Source organism: Crocuta crocuta, unplaced genomic scaffold (assembly GCF_008692635.1).
Source record: "Crocuta crocuta isolate KB4526 unplaced genomic scaffold, BGI_CrCroc_1.0 scaffold144, whole genome shotgun sequence".
NCBI lineage: Eukaryota > Metazoa > Chordata > Mammalia > Carnivora > Hyaenidae > Crocuta > Crocuta crocuta.
The window spans coordinates 3,812,792-3,828,534 of record NW_027529669.1 but is presented as its reverse complement, the minus strand read 5'-3'; the positions used below and the strand labels follow the sequence as shown (position 1 = coordinate 3,828,534).

Genomic DNA, 15,743 nt, shown 5'->3' with positions numbered 1-15,743 from the left:
ATTTGTTCACTACAAATGACAGGTTTTGATATTTTATTTGATGTTAGGAGAGAGATGGTAAGGGGGATAAGGCAGCCAAATATGATTCTAAGATTTTTAGTTAGGATGTGTTGATGTGTGTAAATGTCATTATGGAATAGGGTGAATTCAGGAGGAAAAAGCAGGGTTGTGGACAGAAGATATGAATTCAGACATGAACACACTGATTTTGAAGAGCTTATGGACAATGAAATGCCAATGTCTAATATTGCTTTGACTTGATTTCTGATGTAAGGTGTAGACAGTTTCTTAGTACAAATATTGGTTTCAAATTGTTACACCGTGGTCTACACACCACCAGACTTGCTATAACCTTGACCTTGGGCAAGTTATGTGATTAGAAAATGGTGATTATAATGCCTACAAAGTAGCTCTTTTAAGAATAACTGACACTGTGATGGCTCTGAATAAATGTTATTCATCAGTATGATTATTTTAAAAAATCATGGAAGCTACATTATACAATAAATAAGCTCCTATTAGGTACTAGAAAACATGGCTGGAATTATGAGATGTATACAAGACATGTATAAAATACCTTAGGTGGGCTTAAGGCACAAATATTTAATATTATTCCTAACAGTTTTATTAATGAAGCCCTATTTTCTCAGCCTTCATTATATATTAAAATCCCCTGGAGACTTTTCTTTAAACCCAACCCCCAATCCAGATTTTTTAAACTGAAATCTCTGGGAATGATTGGATGTGCTGTCAGTATTCTGAACCACTGGAATAGACCATACCATTAGCCTGGCTGGGATCACTTAAAAAGAAAGAAAAGCCACTAATGAAGTTGCTTATACTGTTTCTCTTTATTACTGATAAGGCTCTGAGTAATTAGTAGCCCAAGATTTATAGCAAGTGATTTTCTGGTTTTCAGGCTTTCTTCTAGAGAACAGAGCATTCTTTTAAAAAATGCTTAGCCTTATGATATTTGAATCTGACTTCTACCCCCAGGCCTCCTTTCCCAGTTTTAAAGAAACATAGAACTTCATTTCTGACTAATATGGAATAGTCTTAAAATGCACTCCCTTTCCACCTTTGCCAGGTCGCGTTAAATAAAATGCACATGCAGGAAAAGAATTTCCTAGAAAGAAAAAGAAGAGAATGTATCAGGGTATGGCTTCCTTGACAAAGCAGATTAAAGACTCCTTTATAGGCTTAGAAGAAAATGGAAAAAAGAAGTATACTGGCTTTTCATTGATTCCCAACCACTTTGTGGCTTAGAGCCTAGGTTCTCATTCCACTCCAGTTTGTGAATATACAGAGTATTTTAAATAATGTTTGTAGCACCTTACAGAAAAATTTAAAGATTTTTTGATATGCAGTTTTTACAAATCCCACAATCATGTGTCTGTATAATATCCATTATGGACTCCATCCTACTTATGTAGAATAGAACAGGATTGAATTTACATATTTGACATATATCCCATATTACTATATTTTCATTTGATGAAAATCCTTAATGCTATCATGAATCACTATTGTCTCTTTTTTTTCCCCTCCAGCTTTATTGAGGCATAATTGACATATAACAATGTGTAAGCTTAAGGCAGTCAATGTGATGATTTTGTACATGTATATAAAGGGAAATGTTTGCCACAATAAGGTTACTTAACACATCCTTCACTGCACATAATTACAATATTTTTTAAAAGTTTATGGTGAGAACAGTGCAGATCTACTCTCATAGCAATTCTCAAATATACGCTACAGTATTGTTCACTACAGTGACCATACTGTCCATTAGATCTCTGGAACTTACTCATTTTAAAACTGTCTATATCCTTTGACTAACATTTCTACATTTACTCTACCACAATACCACATAACCATCATTCTGTTCTCTGTGTCTATGATTTTGATGTTTTTAGATTCTGCAGATAAGTGAGATCAAACAGTGTTTCTCTTAGTCTTTCTGATTAATATCAGTAAGCATAATGCCCTCAAGGTTTATCTATGTTTTCACAAACGGCAGCGCTTCCTTCTTTTTTATGCCTGAATAATACTCCATTATTAAAAAAAATACCGTATCTTTGTCTATTCATCTGTTGACTGAAACTTAGGTTGTTTCTAAGTCTTGGCTATTGTGAATTATACTGCAATGAACATGGGGGTGCAGATATCTCTATGAGATCCTAACTTCATTTCCTTTTGGAGCTGAGATTGCTGGATCATATGGTACTTTTATTTTTAATTTTTTGAGAAATCTCCACACTGTTTTCCATAGTGGCTTCACCAATATATATTCCCTCTAACAATGCACTAGGATTCTCTTTTCTCCACATCTTCATCAGCATTTGCTGTCTCTTGTTCTTTTTTTAATGAAGTTTTAAATTTTAATTCCAGTATAGTTAACATACAGTGTTATATTAGTTTCAGTTGTACAATATAGTGATTCAACATTCTTATACATCATTCAGTGCCCCTCCTGACAAAGACACTCCTTAAACCCCTTCACCTACTTCACCCATCCTCTCTACCACTTCCCCCTCTGGTAACCATCAATTTGTTCTCTGTAGTTAAGTGTTTGTCTCTTGGTTTGTTTTCTCTCTCTCTCTTATTTCTTCCTTTGATTATTTGTTTTGTTTCTTAAATTACACTTATGAGTGAAATCGTATGGTATTTATCTTTCTCTGACTAATTTTGCTTAGGATAATACTCTTTAACTTTATCCATGTTGTTGCAAATGGCAAGATTTCATTCTTTTAACGGCTGAATGATATTCGATTGTAAATATATACCACAATATATACCACATCTTCTTTACCAATTCATCAGTTGGTAGACACTTCCATAATTTGACTATTGTAAATAATGCTGCTATAAACACAGGGGTGCATGTATCCCTTTGAATTAGTGCTTTTGTAGTCTTTGAGTAAATACTTGGTAGTGCAATTGCTGGATTATAGGGTAGTTCTATTTTCAACTTTTTGTGGAACCTCCATACTGTTTTCCAGAATGGCTGCACCAGTTTGCACTCTCACCAACAGTGCATGAGGGTTCCTTTTTCTCCACAATCTTGCCAATACTTGTTATCTCATTTGTATGATAATAAGAATCTAAAAGACATTCGATAATATATCATTGTGGTTTTCATTTGGATTTCACTGGTGATCAGTGATGTTGAACACCTTTTCAAGCACTTGTTAGCCATTGTATATCTTTGGGAAAATGTCCATTCACATCCTTCGCCCATTTTTAATTGGATTTTTTTTTGCTATGAAGTTATATGAATTCCTTATATATTTTGGATATTAACTCCTTTTCAGACATATGGTTTGCAAATGCACTCCTGAGGCCACAGGTTCTCACCATGAGTGCACAGCAGTGTAGGCCAGAGGGCCTACTGCAGGTACAGTAGCTAGAAGAGCTAAGCTGCCCGTGAGCCCAGTGGTATAGGCCAGTGACAAGACACAGGGCCAGATATGGGCTCATAAACAACTTCCTGAGCCCTTCCTGTCAAAGTGCACTCTGGTGGCTATAGGATCTTGACACAGGGGGTGTGGCATAGAAGCCAGTGAAGGAAATCAAGCCAGCAGAATCCAGGTGCACAGCTAGTCCTGAGCACAACAATGGCGTTGGGGGTCAGTGTGGGGGTCTAGATTGACGTCTTACACTCAAGCATCCATAAAGGTTTGGGCTAGCGGCCCAGTGAGGATCGTGAGCTCCAGTTGGATATGGACAAGAAAGACAAAGGAGGGAGCAGGGTGGTGGCGGACGGTGGGGGGACTCAGGTGACTGGCATCTGTGGATGTGGAAACCTGAAGGGTGAAAACTAGTGAAATCTGCAGGTCCCCAGTAGCTGTGCTGGCCTTTGCTTGCTTCAGTGGTGAAAGCTGCTGGGGTTTTCTGCAGAGCAAGTCACTGGCAACTGGGGTCACTTTCACTGGATGACTGGTACTAGTAGCCTCTACTCTTCTCCCTTGTTCCTAAGTATGTCTACAAGTCTAGCTTTGCAGGTCTCAGGGTGGGATGAACCAAAACTCTCCTTTGTGTATTGTCCTAAAAGTCAGGGCTGGTAGCCTGTTCACCCCAGTGAAGGGAGCTCTTTCTAAGTGGGGAGTTACCTTTTGGTGCCAAGCAGTGCCAGTCTGGAGGATGGGATGATGTAGGCAACATGGAACTGTTCTTCCTTCCCTTTTCATGTAATTATTCTCAGATTTCTTTTTTATTTTTTATTTTTTATTTCTAGGAGAGAGAGAGACAGCGGGAGCAGGGGAGGGTCAGAGAGAGAGGGAGCCACAGACTCCGAAACAGGCTCCAAGCTCTGAGCTGGCAGTCAGCACAGAGCCCGACGCGGGGCTCGAACCCACGAACCGCGAGATCATGACCTAAGCGAAAGTCGGACGCTCAATCGACTAAGCCACCAAGGCGCCCCTATTCTCAGATTTCTTATTCCACTGTGTTGCCAAAGTTTCTTAAGTGGACTCCTGAGCTTTCTCAGAACTGTTTTTGTTTGTTCAAGCTGTCTAATTATTGATCTTTGGGGGGACGATCCTGACTGAGGTCTCCTTCACCATGGTCCTGGTGAAATTACCACTCGAAAATTTCAGAAATCACAATTCCAGTATTTCATGAGGTAATAAATTTTTCAAAGATAAGACATTTAATTTTTTTTCTCAGATCTTCCATGGACCTTGAGTGATAAATATAAGGATAACCCAGGTGAGGCTAGAATCAGTATGCACATAATGATTCTCCACCATGGGCTGTGCATTAGAATTACTTCTTACCATGCCATGCCAACATAGGAGAGGTTTTAAATTTACTTAAGGCCCCACCCTAGATTAAACAGGTTTGGGATGAGTCTCAGACAATAATTTGTTTTACAAATTCACCAGTTGATTCTGTGTGTACAGTATGAGGTTTGAGAATCCTTGATTTAGGTCATGATGCATGCTGGTAATAGAGGAAGAAGTGGAGATAAATAGAAAAAAGGCCAGCATGAGGGCAGGTGCATAAGCACTGAAATATCAGGTAATGAAATGGAGACCATAATATAAGGAGCATAATTCTAGCATAAAAGAAGAGTCAGGGAGGTTTCAAAGGAGACTGGTAAGATCTAGAGACCAGCAGGACAGACAGCAGATCAAGAGGATTTGGGAATTAAATAGTCATTGACAAAACTGTGGAGGAGAGTCTTATTTGACAGGTGAAATGGAAAAGCTTCCAAATAATAGAAAAATCTAGGGTTCTAAAGCCTGGAAGATGGCTAATTACAGTGAAATAGTTTGTAAGAGATAATTTTAAAAGTTGGAGATTAGGAATCAGTCCTTTAAGCGTGGGTTGAAGTCATATTTGGAGTAAAGATGCCATTGATTTGGTAGAACTTTGAATAATTTGCTACACTAAACACTAAAGCACTGAAATCAAACCGCGAAAAGAATCTATATGAAGACCATAGGGTCTTAAAATAGTCAATTTTGACAGAGGCAACTTAAAAGTAGAATATATTCGTTCTTCTATACATTTCTTTAAGATTTGGGAGGTGCAGCACTTCCAAAATCTTTTCCCTCTTTCAGTATATTTAATTCCTCATTCTTCATTTGGTTTGAAAGACTGGAGAAATCTTTGGGGATTATAAAATAATAATAAAAAATGATTAAATGGTGAGAAGATGCTTAAAATATAAGAACAAGTTTCCTGCAAGTGAAGACGTAGTCTTGTGACCTGTGAGGTTAAACCCTCCATACCAGGGATCACCACATCTCTGTACGTAAATCTCTGTGGTAAATTGTGAGCCATTTACCACACTGCACACCAACAGTAGATTTTGATACTGTACGAACCGTAGCTTTGATAACTATGAGCTTACCAAACATTGTTCAGTTTTTTTAAATATAAAGTTGCTAGAGAAACATTGCAATAGAATACATTATTTCCTTGAAATTTTCATATCATAAAGCATTATGTTTAAAAAACTACAATAGCCACTAAAGTCATTTCTTTTTTTAAATTTTTTAATAATTTATTTACTTTTGAGACACAGAGCATGAGTGGGGGAAGGGCAGAGAGAGAGGGACACACAGAATACGAAACAAGCTCTAGGCTCTGAGCTGTCAGCACAGAGCCTGATGTGGGGCTAGAACCCACGAACCGTGAGATCTGACCTGAGCCAAAGTCGGACACTTAACCAACTGAGCCACCCAGGCACCCTTGTTCAGTTTCTTCAGTTTGATGATTTTTGCTCTTCAGCCAATTGTTTGTTAAAATAGTAAATATGTAAATTTAATTGTTTGAAAAATAGAGAAAAAAATCAAACATTAGTCTACCACCCCAAATTATTTTGGCATGTTTCTAATGAGTCTCTTTTCTGGGATTTTGCACATAATTGAAACCATGCTCTACAATTTTATTTCTTGCTATTTTCCATAATGTTATTTTCTATCTTAGTGTATTCATAAACGACATTTTAATCACTATACAATATTCCATTTTTTGCTCACCTATTGCTGGGCATTTAAGTTCATTTTCTATTAAAACGTTAACTCTTAGGGTGCCTGGGTGGCTCAGTCAGTTAAACGTCCTACTCTTGATTTGGGGCTTAGGTCACAATCTCACAGTTTTGTAAATTCAAGCCCCACCTCAGGCTCTGTGCTGACATTGCAGAGCCTACTTGGGATTCTCTCTCTCTCTCCCTCTTTTTCTACCCCTTCCCTTTTCACATGTCTCTGTCTCTCTCAAAATAAATAAATAAACTTTGAAAAATTAAAAAATAATTAACTCCTTAAATATTTTTAATATTGATCTAGTGTTTATAATCAAGTAATATGCAAACACAAATCAACAATTTCCAAAAGTACTATACTGACCCTTAGCAGATTTAATATATCTTTGATGTGTATTCATTAAATACATACATACATACATACATACACACATACAAAATAAAAGCACTGTAGTGAACATCTTCACATCATCTTTAAAATACTACTTGCTAATAATATTTCAGGAGAGGCAGGAGGGTGGGGAGATGGAGAGAGACAAGAATGTGCACTATGATGTGAGAATCTGAAGCTCAGTTCTCATGAAAAATTCTAGACATTTGTACGGCTCCTTTGTTTAGTATTTCTGGGAATCCCCCACGAATGACATAGGTGAGTCCGCAAATCAACTAGCCTGTTGTATACTGTTGCAGAAGCCCATAGCCTTTGAAACTGATGTGACCACAGCCACTGTCAATCACCTTCGGGCTACCAGGACTAGAGGTCTGATTTCTGGCTGACTTGGGTTATATAGGAATTTACAGTCAGTAAAACATGCTCTTGAAACTTATAGTGTCATGTCAGCTAGACAATATACTTTGAAATAAGAGGGAGAATCTTTATCTCTGTGTGTTAAGCTGAATTACTGAAAAGACCCCAGAGCTAGATGGACTGGGGTCTGAGATGCTACAGGTATAGTTTCCACTGTAGCTATAACAATGTGAAAAAAAAAAGTAATTACTGTTTAAGAGCTGTAGCTAAATCTGGCTCACAAAGCCAAACTGATTGCTTCAAGATAGATATATTTCTCAGAAACCTTGTTAACTCTTCTAGAATGCTGCCTTCTAACTATTATTTACATTTATAATGAATGTCTCTACTTGTGCATGTATTTGAAGATTTACCCTACACATTATTAAATCATTTTCTTTAAGATATATACCCTAATTTAACCCTAATGAAAGGGATGGGAAGTAAAAGCAAAGAAAATTAAGACTAAAGAAAGTATATTAAGAGAATATTAAGAGAATTAAGAGGTTTTTTTTTCCCCTAAAGCTTTTTTATTCATTCGATTTAGACTTTTTCAATAAACAAATGGAACATGATGTTTCAAACAGGGAAGCCAACATGAAAGAATTCATAGAGAAAGCACAACGTAGAAATCATAGCTTTAATGAGTTTCTCTCACTACTTTGGCATCAATACTCTTTACAAAAATTTTTATGTCTTTACTTTTTTAATTTTTTAATGTTTTATTTATTTCTGAGAGAGAGACAGACAGCATGAGCAGGGGAGGGTCAGAGAGAAGGGGAGACACAGCATCTGAAGCAGGCTCCAGGCTCTGAGCTAGCTGTCAGCATAGAGCCTGTGGCTCGAACCCACGACTGTGAGATCATGACCTGAGCCGAAGTCAGATGCTTAACCAACTGAGCCACCCAGGCGTCCCTCAATACCCTTTAGTATCATGATACAAAAATGCCCTTGGAGTTGATTCTGACTTATAATTATACTTTCATTCCTCTTGCTGGAGTGGGGATTGAGGTCAGGATGTCTTCAGTATTGCATTAAAATGCTTTTTCTATCTTTTGGGTTATTCCTGTAAGATAGATTGGCAAATGCAAACCTTGGCCATTAACCATTATTGATCAAATGCCAGCGTTCTTATGTTACTTAGCTTACCTTTATTTTATGCTCCAGTATTTTGTTGTACATACTTATTTGCAACTCTGTTTCTAAACCATGAATATGATTTCTCTATGCTCATCTCTCTATGCATCTAGACTTCATGCCTATTAAATAGTTATGCTATTCTTTCTCATGTTCTAATGCAATTAATGCCACTCAGAATTCTACTCTTAGATCTTACAGGAATTCTTACATCAGTATTTCTCAAGTATTTCTAATAAATTTCTCTTAATAACAGAATACATGAACAGGATAGCTAAGAGTTCAAAGAGACTATTGAAAGTGGCTATCACATTCTTCATTGTATTTTAAATTATTTTATATTAGTAATCATGTAAGTTTTTATTTTAGTATTAAAAATAATGTTTTTTAAGGCATTTGTGTGTTATTTCTTCCTTTGCTTGAAATGAGTTAAATTTGATGCTCCAGTTGGATTTATCATGGTATACCACAGCTGTTCTTGCTTCAGTATTCAGTTGCATTTTTACACTTGTGTTAAAGTGGTGAGTTGTCTGCTAGGATATCTTTCTTATATAGTCTTTTCCCTCAGATAATCTAGCTTGTTGTGGGTGGCCAGTAAAGACATTTGAGAAGGAGAAAAAGAAGATGATAATGAGAAGGACAAGAAAACAGAGCAAGAGGAAGAAGAAAAGCAGGAGAAGGAGAACAAAGAAACATCCTTATGGGGCACCTGGGTGGCTCAGTTGGTTAAGTGTCTGACTCTTGGTTTTGGCTAAGGTCATGACCTTTCATGGGTTCAAGTCCTGCAACATGATTTGTGCTGATGGCATGGAGTCTGCTTGGGATTCTTTCTCTCCTTTCTCTCTGCCCATCCCCTGCTCACGCTGTTTCTGTCCCTCTCAAAAATAAATAAGTAAACTTCAAAAATTTTTTAAAAAAAGAAAGAAACATCCTTATGATCTATTATTTTCTCCAATCTGAGTTCAGAACACCTGTGCTATTGTTAGCAAACAACTCTAGAATAATCTCTGATGATTTGCACCAAAACTGAAATACTCTCTAATAGTTTAATTTAACAAGTAACATTCCGTTAACATTTAATAAGATAATTTATATGTCAATTCAGAGAAATAGGATACCAACAATATTAGAAGACCAATTTATCTGATTTGCAATTAACTAAAGTTCACATCAATAAAGAATATTTTGCAGGGCACCTGGGTGGCTCAGTCAGTTAAGCATCATGGCATTTAGAAGACGATTGGAAGAACCATAACAAAATTATTTCTTAAAAAATATGTAAGACATTGGCAATACCTTCTGTATCAGTTTAGATATCCGAACATCAAAGTGGATTTCCAATCTTTCCACAGTGAAAAATAGTTGCCAGTCCTTAAGGTAACAGTCTAGATCCGCAATAAGCATTCAAAGATGGCTTCTTTTCAATCTTAAATGTGATTCATCTCCAAAAAGTGTACACTAATGTGTTGGACTCTTTTTGTGATATTAAAATTGTCAATACTTTTATTGTATTGGTTTCCAAATCATCATTATAGCTCATTTCCCATATTTTTGTCTATTTTATTTCTGTAACCCAAACATACCTGAAAGATGTAGGAAAATAAAGTATTTTATTTCCGAATTTGTCTTTTCACCTTGGCAAACCCTGTTATACTCACACACTTTAGACTTCCCATCCTGGCTTAGCAGAGGTGCTTGTTGTCTGTAACAGGCTGCTCCCTGGAATGACATCATCTTCTTTACTGGGAACTGACATAAAGAGGCAGAAAAGAATTTACTGCTTTTGTTCTAATGTTTGTGATTTTAGTTTTACTTTTTAAAAACGTCTGTTATGAGGGTCTCCTGAGTGGCTCAGTTGGTTGAGTTTCTGACTCATAATCTTGGCTCAGGTCATGATCTCACAGTTCGTGAGTTTGAGCCCCACATCAGGCTTTTCACTAACAGTGTGGAGCCTGCTTGGAATTCTCTCCCCCCCTCTCTCTCTGCCCCTACCCCATTTGTTCTCTCTCTCTCTCAATTAATAAATAAACAGGTATGTTATGATAGACCAGTAATAAAGTGTCAGTTTGTCTTTTTTTAATAATCTTTTTTTTAAGACAGAGAGAGAGAAAGAGGAAGGAGAGAGAACAAGTGGAAGAAGGAGCAGAGGGAGTGGGGAAGAGAGAGAGAGAGAGAGAGAATCCCAAGTAAGCTCCACACTCAGCATGGAACCCAATGGAGGGCTCTATCCCACCACCCTAGATCATGACCTGAGCTAAAATCAAGAGTCAGACACTCAACCAACTAAGCCACTCAGTGCCCCTATCTTTCTATCTAATAAAACATAAATAGAATGGATTGAGTTTTGGCACAACACTGTTTCATGATCTTCATGAACTTCTGCAGTACTGAGAGAAATCTTCTTATGTGATGGTATTTAACAATAAAGATCAATATTTGAGCCTATTTGATATACTGCATAACCTTCTTACAGGAAATATGTTAGTCCAGACCCTCTGACAGGACTCTATCACATGCTTACAGAATTTTCTTCACACTCTTGATGTTTTAAAAGACATTAGTAACTAACACCACTATCAAAATAACAAACAAAAAATGAAGAAAAGAAAATAAATTTCTAGTAGTTGTGCTTTATTGAAATAAAGATTCTTAATATTCTAGACACATAGGTCTTTATCTATTGAATATTTTTTAAATGTATTCTTTTGAAGTTTCAAGCTTGAATACATTTTGAAAAATAGATATGTAGTTTTATACACATCTTTGGCTTTGCTTACCTATCAAATTTCTCCCCACATTAAATTTGATGAAAATTGTGTATAGCTTTTATATTGCTACTGCATACTCTTTCTAGATGTACTTAAATGCCAAAAATAATTTTATAATACAGAATAGCAACGTTATTTGAAATAATGAAAGGAAAGGGAATTTTGAACTCATGAAGTTATTTTTTTTATTGTTTCCTGACACCAGAAAACAAACAATGACTGATTATGCTAACAGGGCCATCATCAATCAGAATTTCTTGAATTCACTTTAATAAATGAATAAGAATACTCATATTAGGCATTATTAATACAGAAAGAACTGCTTGTAATTTTGTTTCTTTCTTAATAGGATAAATTTCTGTCTTCTCCCTTACAACCTTCTTGGTCTCATTATTTTGTAATTATTTTTGCCCTAAAATGGTAATTGTTAAAGATAAAATTCAATATATTCTTGTCTTAAAAATCACAATTTTCATATTAATAGAGGAAAATTAATTCTTTCCAACTGAAAATAAAATAATATCTGTTTATTCTAGACACCCACTGGGTTAGGAGATAAACACAGCATTAATAAGGAACTTAAAATGGTTCAAAAGCTTGCAGAAGAGAATTTATGAATTAATGATAAATATGATAAACGCTACATTACACTTTAAATGTTGTGTTACAAAAGTGTAAATGTGGACTCATTTTTTTAACTGGTAGTACAAAATGGAATTCTGCAAGAAATAAATAATGTTGTGAGGTCGAAAACATGAGTAATCCTTTTGTAAGAAGAAATCTGTAATAAGGATAATTCCAGAATAGAACAAAAACAATTTAAAAAATGGAAACCTGAGAACATATACAATTTGCAAAATGTGAATTAATTGAATGATGAGGTTTTAACGGGTAAGGAGGCAGTTGACTTAAATAGCAGGAAGAACTACCAAAAACACAACAGTGGGGCATTTTATAGACCTTGTATACATAGGTATTTGGCCACTATTGCATCATTAAGTTATTTTGTGGTGAATTACCAAATACTTCTGGAAATAAGGTGTGCTTTAGAAATACAGCTACCATCACCATGTAGAACGAAGGATTAGAGGATTTATACACTTACCACTTTAAGAATAGTATCTACATTGAGGTGCTAAAGACTTGTACAGGTTGGGGTGAGTAATGCTATTTGCCAAAATAAATGCACCCTCTAATCTCAGAGGCTTAACAGTAAAGTGTATTTCCTTTTCACTCAAACTTCAATATACCTAGGTCAAGAGGTAGACTTCCATATCATTATTCAAGAATTTTTGTGTGCCTATGTTCATCAAGAATATTGACTTGAAATTTTCTTTCTTGTTCTGTCCTTGTCTGACTTTGATATCAGTATGATGCAGACCTCATAAAATGAGTTTGAAAGTATTCCCTATTTTTCTAATTTTTGGAAGAGTTTGAGAAGCGTTGTCATTAAGTCTTCTTTACGTGTTTGGTAAAATTCACCAGTGAAACCATCTGGTCCCTGGATTTTCTTTCTTGTGAGATTTGGATTACTGACTCAATCTCTTTACTCATTATTGGTCTGTTAAGATTTTCTATTTCTTCATGATTTCGTCTTGGGTAGGTTGTATGTTTCCAGAAGTCCACCTTGAACTCTTTTCTCACTGGAGAAACTGTGGTCCCAGGGGGGTCCTCTGGGTGTGGAGCTGTGCTGGCCCACAGGAGAAACAATGTATTCAAAGTGAAACTGTGTTGATCCCTCTCAGTCTCTGGTCCAGGAGGTGTTTCTGCCTCCCCTCTGGCTTCTGGAATTTTCACAATGTTGTTTTATCTATGGATAGCTGTTGGCTGTGCTTCTTATGAGGTAGATGGATGTTGAAAATAACCTAATGCACCATCTTGATGATGTCACTTCTCACTCTGCTTATGTTAAAATCAATACACTGCAACAAAGTTGCATGGATTTTTCTAATAATTTAAAATATTTTGATTTCATTAATTTATTTGAGAATCTGATGATAAAAGCAGAAAAGTCTCCTTACAAATTGGAGGTATCAGAAAATGCTCTTCCCCACCTATAGGGAAGAACTTTCCCCACCTATTTTGGGAATGTTAAGAAAATAGATGATTATATCTTTTTGTTTTGTTTTGTTTTTTGAGAGAGAGAAAGAGATGGAGGGAGTGGGACAGAGTGGGAGAGAGAGAAAGAGAGAGAGAGTCTTAAGTAGACTCCATGTTTGGCATGGAGCCTAATGGGGGCTCGATCCCACGTCTCTGGGATCTTGACTTGAGCCAAAATCAAATTTGGAAACTCAACTGACTGAGACACCCAGGTGCCACAGAAACTAGGTGATTTTAGAACCAGATAAAGGAAGGACATTTTTCAAAGAAGAAAGATTTGCTTGAAGAAAATCTTGGAAACAATCTTATTTATAGAAAGGAAAGAGAAGTAAAATTGTTAAGAAGGGATAAATCAGGACTTTTTTTTTAGAAATTGTTTAATGTCCAATTTTATTTTTCCAACACAACTGAAACAATTTTATTAAATAAAGGTTTATTTTCTACTGTTTACACTCATCTTGCTGCTGTAAAGTACAACAACATACACAAATTCCTAGCATGAATTACACATTGTTCACCTCCACTGAACTACAGACATTGCTTGAGAATTAGATCTTTGCTCTAGGGATTAAAAAAAAATGACAACTGGGGCATTGTATCTTGAAAGCGTATTCTCAAGTGATGGGCTGGAATTAGAAGGCATAGCCAATACAGTCAAACAGCACCGACTGCACAAGACTGCTCACGGCTGCCAAATGAAGATGAGAGGTCAAGTAGATTTAATACTAAAGATATGACTTAGGATTTGGTAATTAGTATATGATTTATTAAGACACTGTTCTTAGAAATAATATTATGGAGGGTTGATGAGGTAATAGGAGGTGAGAAAATAAAGGTCATGATGTCAATTATCAATATGATTGGTTTCCTTTCTGACTGCACAATGCTTCTCCTACTGCTACTACTATGTACCTGGGTTCATATTGCTGTCTGCCACTCTACTCCATTACATAGGGGCTGTTATAGCCTCTTTTTGTTTCTATTTGTAATCTCTCACACCCACACTGAGATACAGAGCTCCCACCATCCACCATTGATTCACTTAATCATTCATTCTCAATATAGGTGTATAGCAGTATCAAAACTTTTAACTGGTGCTCCTTTCAGAGAGAGTTTCATCAAGTAGAACACAATGTTTATGTAGTTTCTTTTGCTTTTAGTCTTTCAGACTCCATTCATTGCTCAAGTAACTTGAGTCAGGGCTTTTCCCTCTACCTTTTCTGTGAGGTTATTTCATACATTTGTTACATTGTTTTCTCATGGTCTACAGCCCATCCTGGAATCTGGAATCACTCTAAACTTGTGTGTGTGTGTGTGTGTGTGTGTGTGTGTGTTGGTGTCATACACTGTTTCACTCATTGTGATGGAAAGCTTCCATGAGTTTTAAAAATTCCATTATTGATAACCATCAGTGTGTCAGTAAAATAGACTGTATGCTAAGAGTGAGAGTTAAATAGATTAGAGATACGATTGGAAATATGAAGTTGGTTTTCACAGTTTGGAATAGCCCCTATTTGAATAAGGACCTTTAAAAAACAAAAACCTGCTGAGTTGCTTCAGGGCTTATGCAAATCCATAATCATAATGGGTGTAATCACAAAGAGGGTGTGGTTTTCCGTCCTTAGCTTGTCCCTGCCTAGGAAACAGAAAGAAGATAGGACTGCTCAACAGCTGGGCACTGCCAGGGAGGGGTCAGAAGTAGAAGAAGGTAAGGAGTGTAAATATATGTAGAGAAGTGGGGAGAAAGTCACTAATATGATTAATCATGACATCAGTCCAGGATGGCCTGGGAGGGAAATAGCCAGAAAAGTTTTATGTTCTAATAGACTAAGATAAGTTCAAGTGATTGAAGGTCAGAGATGAGAATAAACTGAGCGGTAGAGTTGAAAGTCTAAGAAACTGGTTGGATAAGGGGTAATTTCAGGAGTCAGGTATTAAGAAGGAAAAAATCATATGCTTACATAATTCTGAGAAAAATAGAACATCCTAGCCTTTGTAACAATTTGCATTTGGAGAACACAAACTTGATTTATCATTCATTTTATTTTCATTGCAACTAAACTGTTAAGCTGAAAAGCTGTAAATCAGCATCCCGAGCAGTTTCGTTAGTGGCTATGCAATTAATTAAAGCTAACTCAAATTATAAAAATTATCAGAGGTTAAAACTCATATTTAAACTCAGGCACTTAATTGATGCATAGCTTATGGTCATGTATAAATCCTTCTGAGCTTAAATTTAGACAGACCCATCAGTATACCAGTCACATTGACATGATTATGTGTTTCAAATCTCAAGTCTTACGTGGTATTCCCTTCTGATTATTTTTTTTAAAGGAGAACTTTTATTTTTTTATTTTTTTGGCATATATTATTCTCATTTATTATTAATATTATTATTTTTTTTTTTACAGATAGTTTATTGTCAAGTTGGTTTCCATATAACACCCCCAAACCTTCT

At 36.1% G+C, this 15,743-nt stretch overlaps 2 long non-coding RNA genes across 2 annotated transcripts in view; one reads left to right on the top strand and one right to left on the bottom strand.

Moving 5' to 3' along the window:
• Positions 1-888: 888 nt before the first annotated feature.
• Positions 889-10,163, bottom strand: LOC144230554 (uncharacterized). Its single transcript, XR_013334790.1, has 3 exons — positions 10,078-10,163; positions 4,113-4,233; positions 889-1,126 (listed from the first exon to the last, which is right to left on the bottom strand). It is a non-coding gene; the product is annotated as an uncharacterized LOC144230554 (long non-coding RNA).
• Positions 10,164-14,929: 4,766 nt separating this feature from the next.
• LOC144230553 (uncharacterized) overlaps positions 14,930-15,743 on the top strand; it is a 7,202-nt gene continuing 6,388 nt past the window's right edge. Inside the window, exon 1 of the long non-coding RNA XR_013334789.1 lies at positions 14,930-14,993. This is a non-coding gene — a long non-coding RNA (uncharacterized LOC144230553). The remainder of the gene's footprint in view (positions 14,994-15,743) is intronic.